This window comes from Hylobates moloch, unplaced genomic scaffold (assembly GCF_009828535.3).
Source record: "Hylobates moloch isolate HMO894 unplaced genomic scaffold, HMol_V3 SCAFFOLD_1, whole genome shotgun sequence".
Taxonomy (NCBI): domain Eukaryota; kingdom Metazoa; phylum Chordata; class Mammalia; order Primates; family Hylobatidae; genus Hylobates; species Hylobates moloch.
In genome coordinates, this window is record NW_026652276.1 from 202,243,774 (window position 1) to 202,253,469 (window position 9,696).

General features: G+C 38.6%; 1 protein-coding gene across 1 annotated transcript in view; it reads left to right on the top strand.

Annotated features, from left to right (window-relative positions):
• The window catches only part of CPED1 (cadherin like and PC-esterase domain containing 1), a 317,314-nt gene that overhangs the window by 305,279 nt on the left and 2,339 nt on the right, over positions 1-9,696 (top strand). The window lies entirely within an intron of this gene.

Sequence of the window (9,696 nt, forward strand, 5' to 3'; positions counted from 1 at the left end):
TAGAATTTCTTTTTCATGTTTTCCCCAAATTCTTCTGTGATTACAACTGGAATAGCATTTTAATTAACTTGGGAAGATTTGACATAACATGTCTGCATTTGTTCATGTGCTTTTTAATGACTCATTAAACTTTTGATATATTTTTCACCTGCATCCTATATATCATGGTTGAATTTAGTGAAGTTGTTTCAGTATTGTAATGGGATCTTTTCTCTAATATATTTCTTACTAATTATTTATAGACTACAGAAAAGCTATACAATTTTTAAATGTGAACTTTATAATATCTAATTATTTTTCAGTATATTCCTTGGATTTTCAGGGTAAACAATCATACAGTTACATATAATTGGTAATATTCTATAATGAAATATTTCATAATGAAACATTTTGCATTCCTGAAATAAAGTGTATGGGCTAGTGATACAGCATATAATACTACCAGATGTTTTTAATGCTCCTGGATTCAATTCACAATGGCAAAGGAATTTTTACGTCTATATTTTGACAAATCAAAATTGAACTAATTCTTTATAGTATCAGGATGATAATGACTTTACAAAGGGATTAGGAAACATCATCTTTGATTATTTTCTACAAAATAGTTTCCAAGGGAAACAAAGTGAATTAAGTGTTGTTGAGCCAGTCACTGGCCTGGGCATGAGGGGTTCCATTTTGAAGAACATATGGGAACACTGACCCTGTAGAAGTCATTAGCCTGGTCCTCAGAAGCTACAAGTGACCCCATCATCCTGATTTTCTTTCTCAGACATCAATTTAGTGATCTCTAAAAATAGAAATAGGTTAACCTTCCATTGAGATCTGTCAAAATACTGACACTACTCCCAAATGGAAGCCATACGCTTCAGCAGTTACACTGGAGATCTATATTTTTGTATATCCCATTTATGAATCACATTTAAGATTGTTGCAAGCATCTACACCAGCATTATCCAATGTTTGTAATGCAACTTTAAATTCAACCCTAAAATCACACAAATATTAAAATAATGTTTAAAGAACTGTAACCTTTTTCAGTGGGATAGACCCTTTTCTATTTTGCATGTAATTAGTATGCAGACCATCAGGCACTTGCAAAAGCCAGAACTCTAGATAAAATCGTATAAACAAAATTAACCTTATTTTGGCTTCAGAACACTGTAATAATATTATTTCAAGGTCGAATGTTATATTTATGCTTAAATGTTGTCTTAAATAAACTTCCTGAAGACTGCTCACTAATCTTGCTGTTGAGTACAAACCTCCTCTAAAATTGACAAAACTTTCAGGAAAACATTGATGCACCTCTCCTATCTATCATATTTAGAGTTGCCATATAACCAAATAAGGGTGGAAAGAGCTGTACACAGTAGAAACTTTTGACCCCGGGACCTAGACTATTAATCAGTGGTTAACCGCAAACTGAGCTCTAAACTACAATCCACAGGGATTCCTCACTACAACCTCCTGATTTCACTGAATTTCTTAAGAGTTACCTGATCTGAGGGCCAGATCAAGCGAAGTCAAACCTTCCATAGCTACAGGAAAACATTTATTTGGGGTTAGCAGAGTATAACTGGTTTTAAAACATATTATTGTTTCATTTTTTTCTTCAAATGTGAATAGTTTCAAAATTTTTATCATTACACAATAATGCACATTCATCGTATTATATTAAAGAAAAAAATCAAGCCGAAAGTTACAAGAATACATTAAAAATGTCTTATAATTCCTCTACTGAAAGGTCATTACTGTTAATATTTTGGTATAGATCTTTACAGATTTCCTATTCAAATAACTTTTCAGGAATGGTTCAAGCTCTTTGCAATGTAACTAAAACTACTTCTCTTCCAAATATATATCATGTGATTTTTTAAAAAATATTCAACTTTGTTTATATGGAACTGTTTTCATTGCATTACCTTATATGAGATGAAAAAATATGTACCTAAATTGTTATGTTGAACTCAAAACAATTTTTTAAAAACTGTGTAAGCTAGAATTACTTTCATTAGTCATTGATAATAGTTTATATGTCCAAATAGTGACAGAAAAAAATATTGTATAATTGCATTAAAATGATGAAATTCATAATTTGCTATTCTTTTATTATTTTATTTTATTTTTATTATACTTTAAGTTCTGGGATACATATGCAGAACTTGCAAGTTTGTTACATAGGTATACATGTGCCATGGTGGTTTGCTGCACCCATCAACCCATCATCTACATTAAGTATTTCTCCTAATGCTATCCCTCTCCTTTCCCCCGAACTCCTGACAGGCCCCCGTGTGTGTTGTTCCCCTCCCTGTGCCCATATGTTCTCATTGTTCAACTCCCACTTACAAGTGAGAACATGCAGTGTTTGATTTTCTGTTCCTGTGTTAGTTTGCTGAGAATGATGGTTGCCAGCTTCATCCATGTCGCTGCAAAGCACATGAAACTCATTCTTTTTTATGGCTGCATAGTATTCCATGGTGTATATGTGCCACATTTTCCTTATCCAGTCTAACATTGATGGGCATTTTGGTTGGTCCCAAGTCTTTGCTATTGTGAATAGAGGTGCAATAAACATATGTGTGCATGTGTGCTTTTAGTAGAATGATTTATAATCCTTTGGGTATATATCCAGTAATGGATTGCTAGGTCAAATGGTATTTCTAGTTCTAGATCCCTGAGGAATCACCACACTGTCTTCCACAATGGTTGAAATAATTTACACTCCCACCAACAGAGTAAAAGCATTCCTATTTCTCCACATCCTCTCCAGCATCTGTTGTTTCCTGACTTTTTAATGATCTCTATTCTAACTGGCATGAGATGGTATCTCATTGTGGTTTTGATTTGCATTTCTCTAATGACCAGTGATGATGAGTTTTTTTTCATATGTTTATTGGCCACATAAATGTCTTCTTTCGAAAAGTGTCTGTTCATATCCTTCACCCACTTCTTGATGGGGTTTGTTTTGTTCTTGTAAATTTGTTTAAGTTCCTTGTAGATTCTGGATTTAGCCCTTTGTCAGAGGGATAGATTGCAAAAATTTACTCCCATTCTGTAGGTTGCCTGTTCACTCTGATGATAGTTTCTTTGGCTGTGCAGAAGCTCTTTAGTTTGATTAGATCCCATTTGTCTATTTTGGCTTTTGGTGCCATTGCTTTTGGTGTTTTAGTCATGAAGTCCTTGCCCATGCCTATGTCCTGAATGGTATTGCCTAGATTTTCTTTCAGGGTTTTGATGGTTTTAGGTCTTACATTTAAATATTTAATCCATCTTGAGTTAATTCTTGTATAAGGTGTAAGGAAGGGGTCCAGTTTCAGTTTTCTGCATGTGGCTAGCCAGTTTTCCCAACACCATTTATGAAATAGGGAATCCTTTCCCCATTGCTTGTTTTTGTCAGGTTTGTCAAAGATCAGATGGTTTGGAGTCAGGTAGTGTGATGCCTCCAGCTTTGTTCTTTTTGCTTAGGATTATCTTGGCCATACGGGCTCCTTTTGGTTTCATATGAAATTTAAAGTAGTTTTTTCTAATTCTGTGAAGAAAGTCAATGGTAGCTTGATGGGAATAGCATTGAATCTATAAATCACTTTGGGCAATATGGCCACTTTCACAATATTGATTCTTCCTATCCATAAGCATAGAATGTTTTTCCATTTGTTTATGTCGTCTCTTATTTCCTTGGGCAGTGATTTGTAGTTCTCCTTGAAGAGGTCCTACACATCCCTTGTAAGCTGTATTCCTAGGTATTTTATTCTCTTTGTAGCAATTGTGAATGGGATTTCACTCATGATTTAGCACTCTGTTTGTCTATAATTGGTGTATAGGAATGCTTGTGATTTTTGCACATTGATTTTGTATCCTGAGATTTTGCTGAAGTTGCTTATCAGCTCAAGGAGTTTTTGGGCTGAGATGATGGGGTTTTCTAAATATACAATCATGTCATCTGCAAACAGAGACAATTTGACTTCCTCTCTTCGTATCTGAATACGCTTTATTTCTTTCTCTTGCCTGATTGCCCTGGCCAGAACTTCCAATACTATGATGAATAAGAGTGGTGAGAGAGTGCATGTTTGTCTTGTGCCGGTTTTCAAAGGGAATGCTTCTAGCTTTTGCCCATTCAGTATGATATTGGCTGTGTGTTTGTCATAAATAGCTCTTATTATTTTGAGATACATTCCATCAATGCCTAGTTTATTCAGTGTTTTTAGCATGAAGGGGTGTTGAATTTTATCGAAGGCCTTTTCTGCATCTATTGAGATAATCATGTGGTTTTTGTCATTGGTTCTGTTTAGGTGATGGATTACATTTATTGATTTGCATATGTTGAACCCACCTTGCATCCCAGGGATGAAGCCGACTTGATCATGGTGGATAAGCTGTTTAATATGCTGCTGTATTTTGTTTGCCAGTATTTTATTGAGTATTTTCACATCGATGCTCATCAGGGATATTGGCCTGAAATTTTCTTTGTTGTTGTTGTGTCTCTGCTAGGTTTTGATATCAGGATGATGCTGGCCTCATAAAATGAATTAGGGAGGGGTCCCTCTTTTTCTATTGTTTGCAATAGTTTCAGAAGGAATGGTACCAGCTCTTCTTTGTACCTCTGGTAGAATTCGGCTGTGAATCCATCTGGTCCTGGGCTTTTTTTTTTTTTTTTGGTTGGTAGGCTATTAATTACTGCCTCAGTTTCAGAACTTGTTATCGGTCTATTCGGCTTCTTCCTGGTTTAGTCTTGGGAGGGTGTATGTGTCCAGGAATTTATCCATTTCTTCTAGATTTTATAGTTTATTTGCATAGAGGTGTTTATAGTATTCTCTGATGGTAGTTTGTATTTCTGTGGAATCAGTGGTGATATCCCCTTTATCATTTTTTATTGTGTCTATTTGATTCTTCTCTCTTTTCTTCTTTATTAGTCTGGCTAGAGGTCTATCAATTTTGCTAATCTTTTCAAAAAACCAGCTCCTGGATTCACTGATTTTTTGAAGGGTTTTTCATGTCTCTATCTCCTTCAGTTCTGCTCTGATCTTAGTTATTTCTTGTCTTCTGCTAGCTTTTGAATTTGTTTGCTCTTGCTTCTCTAGTTCTTTTAATTGTGACACTAGGATGTCAATTTTAGATATTTCCTGCTTTCTCATGTGGGCATTTAGTGCTATACATTTCCCTCTAAACACTGCTTTAGCTGTGACCTAGAGATTCTAGTATGTTGTGTTTTTGTTCCCATTGGTTTCAAAGAACTTATTTATTTCTGCCTTAATTTTGTTATTTACCCAGGAGTCATTCAGGAGCAGGTTGTTCAGTTTCCATGTAGTTGTACAATTTTGAGTTAGCTTCTTAATCCTGAGTTCTAATTTGATTGCACTGTGGTCTGAGAGACAGTTTGTTATGATTTCTATTCTTTTGCATTTGCTGAGGAGTGTTTTATTTCCAATTATGTGGTCAATTTTAGAATAAGTGCTATGTATAAGTGCTATGTGCTGATAAGAAAAAATGTATATTCTGTTGATTTCGGGTGGAGAGTTCTGTGGATGTCTATTAGGTCCGCATGGTCCAGAGCTGAGTTCAAGTCCTGAATATCCGTGTTAATTTTCTGTCTCATTGAGCTGTCTAATATTGACAGTGGGGTGTTAAAGTCTCCAACTATTATTGTGTGGGAATTAAGTCTCTTTGCAGGTCTCTAAGAACTTGCTTTATGAATCTGTGTGTTCCTGTATTGGGTGCATATATATTTAGGATAGTTAGCTCTTCTTCTTGCATTGATCCTTTACCATTATGTAATGTCCTTCTTTCTTTATCTCTTTTGATCTTTGTTAGCTTAAAGTCTGTTTTATCAGAGACTAGGATTGCAACTCCTGGTGTTTTGTGTTTTTTTTTCTTTCCATTTGTTTGGTAAATATTCCTCCATCCCTTTATTTTGAGCCTATGTGTGTCTTTGCATGTGAGATGGGTCTTCTGAATACAGCATACCAATGGGTCTTGACTATCCAATTTGCCAGTCTGTGCCTTTTAATTGGGGGCATTTAGCCCACTTATATTTAAGGTTAATATTGTTATGTGTGAATTTGATCCTGTCATTATGATGCTAGCTAGTTATTTTGCCCATTAGTTGATGCAGTTGCTGCATAGTGTTGATGGTCTTTACATTTTGTTATGTTTTTGCAGTGCCTGGTACTGGTTTTTCCTTTCCGTATTTAGTGCTTCTTTCAGGAGCTCTTGTGAGGCAGGCCTGGTGGTGACAAAATCCCCAGCATTTGCTTGTCTGTAAAGGATTTTATTTCTCCTTCACTTATGAAGCTTAGTTTGGCTATGAAATTCTGGTTTTCTTTAAGAATATTGAATATTGCCCCCACTCTCTTCTGGCTTGCAGGGCTTCTGCGGAGAGATCCACTGTTAGCCTGATGCTTCCCTTTGTGGGAAACCTGACCTTTCTCTCTGGCTGCATTTTTTCCTTCATTTCAACCTTGGTAAATCTGACAATTACGTGTCTTGGGGTTGCTCTTCTTGAAGAGTATCTCTGTGGTGTTCTCTGTATTTCTTGAATTTGAATGTTGTCCTGCCTTGCTAGGTTGGGGAAGTTCTCCTGGATAATATCTTTGAGAGTGTTTTCCAAGTTGGTTCCATTCTCTCCATCACTTTTAGGTACACCAGTCAAATGTAGGCTGGTCTTTTCACATAGTCCCATATTTCTTGGAGGCTTTGTTCGTTCCTTTTCTTTTCTTTTCATTCTTTTTTCTCTAATCTTGTCTTCATGCTTTATTTCATTAAGTTGATCTTCAATCTCTGATATCCTTTCTTCCGCTTGATCGATTCGGTTATTGATACCTGTGTATGCTTCACGAAGTTCTCGTGCTGTGTTTTTCAGCTCCATCAGGTCATTTATGTTCTACTCTAAACTCATTTTGGTTAGCAGTTCCTGTAACTTTTTATCAAGGTTCTTAACTTCTTTGCATTCAGTTAGAACATGCTCCTTTAGCTTGGAGGAGTTTGTCATTACCCACCTTCTGAAGCCTACTTCTGTCAATTTGTCAAACTGATTCTCCATCCAGTTTTGTTCCCTTGCTGGCGAGGAGTTGTGATCATTTGGAGGAGAAGAGGCATTCTGGTTTTTGGAATTTTCGGGCTTTTTGTGCTGGTTTTTCCTCATCTTCGTGGATTTATCTACCTTTGGTCTTTGATGTTGGTGACCTTCGGATGGGGTTTTTATGTGGGCGTCCTTTTTGTTGATGTTGATGCTATTGCTTTCTGTTCGTTAGTTTTCCTTCTAACAGTCAGGCCGCTCTTCTGCAGGTCTGCTGGAGTTTGCTGGAGGTCCACTCCAGTCTCTGTTTGCCTGCGTATCACCACCAGAGGCTGCAGAACAGCAAAGATTGCTGCATGCTCATTCCTCTGGAAGCTTCGTCCCAGAGGGGCACCTGCCAGATGCCAGCTGGAGCTCTCCTTTATGAGGTGTCTGTCGACCCCTGCTGGAAAATATCTTCCAGTCAGGAGGCACGGGGGTCAGGAACCCACTTGAGGAGGCAGTCTGTCCCTTAGCAGAGCTCTAGTGCTGTGCTGGGAAATCCTCTGTTCTCTTCAGAGCCAGCAAGCAGGAACATTTAAGTCTGCTGAAGCTGCACCCACAGCCGCCCCTTCCCCCACGTGCTCTGTCCCAGGGAGATGAGAGTTTTATCCATAAGCCCCTGACTGGGGCTGCTGCCTTTCTTTCAGAGATGCCCTGCCCAGAGAGGAGGAATCTAGAGAAGCAGACTGGCACTGTGGTGGGTTCTGCATCCAGTTCGAAATTCCCAGCGGTTTTCTTTACACTGTGAGGGGAAAACTGCCTACTGAAGCCTCAGTAATGGTAGACGCCCCTACCCCCACCAAGCTCGAGTGTCCCAGTTCGACTTCAGACTGCAGTGTTGGCAGCAAGAATTTCAAGCCAGTGGATCTTAGCTTATTGGGCTCCATGGGGTGGGATCCATTGAGCAAGACCACTCAGCTCTCTGGCTTCAGCCCCATTTCCAAGGGAGTGAACATTTCTGTCTTGCTGGTGTTCCAGGCACCACTGGGGTATGAAAAATAACCTCCTGCAGCTAGCTCAGTGTCTGGCCAAATGGCTGCCCCATTTTGTGATTGAAACCCAGGGCCCTGGTGGCGTAGGCACCCAAGAGAATCTCCTGGTCTTCGGGTTGCAAGACTGGGGGAAAAGCATAGTATCTGGGCTAGATAGCACCATCCCTCATGGCACAGTCTCTCATGGCTTCCCTTGGCTAGGGGAGGGAGTTCCCCAACCCCTTGTGCTTCTTTGGTGAGGCGACACCTCACCCTGCTTCTGCTCGCCTTCCATGGGCTGCACCTAATGTCTAACCAGTCCCAGTGAGAAGAACCGGGTACCTCAGTTGGAAATGCAGAAATCACCTGCCTTCTGCCTTGTTCTCACTGTGAGCTGCAGACTGGAGCTGTTCCTATTGGGCCATCTTGCCAGCCCCCCATTTGTTATTCATTTATAAAGACACCCAAAACATCCTTACCAGTACTTTTTCTCCTTCTCTTCCTCTCTTTTTCTACTTCCCAACCTTTTCCCCAATCTCTCTCTTGGTCCCCCCGTTGCTCTCTAGTGCTAACAACCTGAGTTTGATAACTCAGTAATTAAAGCTGATAATTATATGATTTCACTAGGACAACATTTGTAATATGTACAAGTAGACTACAAATGTAGCCTCTTTGTTTGGATGTGTCTGTATATATCTTCATAAAGTAACCGTGAATGAAATCACAAGAAATGAACAATATATTTAGGGAGGGAATTTAGTAGCTTGGGGTGAGGAACAGAAATAGGAAATCAACTTTTTATTATGTACCCTTTTATAACTTATGAATGATGCTTCTTAAAACCGCTGTTCTCTGTGGTGGGCAGATCTATGCAAACCTACCCCCAAAAGTTCAGGAAGCTGAGAGGCTGAAGAAAGAGGCCAACAAGTCAATTTTCTAAGAAAGAAACATTTAAAAGGGACTTACAAACGGAAGCCATGTCTGTGTCTCAGGTGGCAGCAAAACAAGATGGTGGATCCCTGCACCATTATAACCCTAGACCCAGGGCTTACATGCCATTGGAAAAGGGTGATTCAGAGGGATGTGTAGGAAGATTGAAGTATGATAACATCAAGGTTGTTTTGACCTAAGGGCAGGATTTACCATAACTGTGCTCTTACACAAGGAACAATCGATCAACTGGAAATCTTACAGACCTTCCTGGGACTGGGGTTAATCAGAAGTCAACATGGCACATTAGCATCCAAGATGGAGTTACTTTAGCCTCTTAAGCAAAAAAAAAAAAAAAAAAAAAAAAAAAAAAAAAGTCTAAAACTAAATCTACATATATATCTCCAAATATACAAAGTTATTAGTTTAATAGTGCATAGGCAGCTCCCCGGATTCTATAACTTACTAAGTGCCCAGAGCAACAAAACCGCTAAAAGTAACAGTTAGCTTATAAGTCTGCAATGGAAAAAATTTTTTTCTCTTCTCTGAAAATAGTTTTACTTGCCATTTTATAGAAGAGTGCCATGACACGTTTAGGGTACCATGTTTGAATCAGTGGCCCAGCAAAGGCACACCAGTGCCTTTCCTATTGTGGTACTATGTCAAACTGCATGTTAGTGTGCCTGGCCTGAAAACACACACACACACACACACACACACACACACACACACACACACACA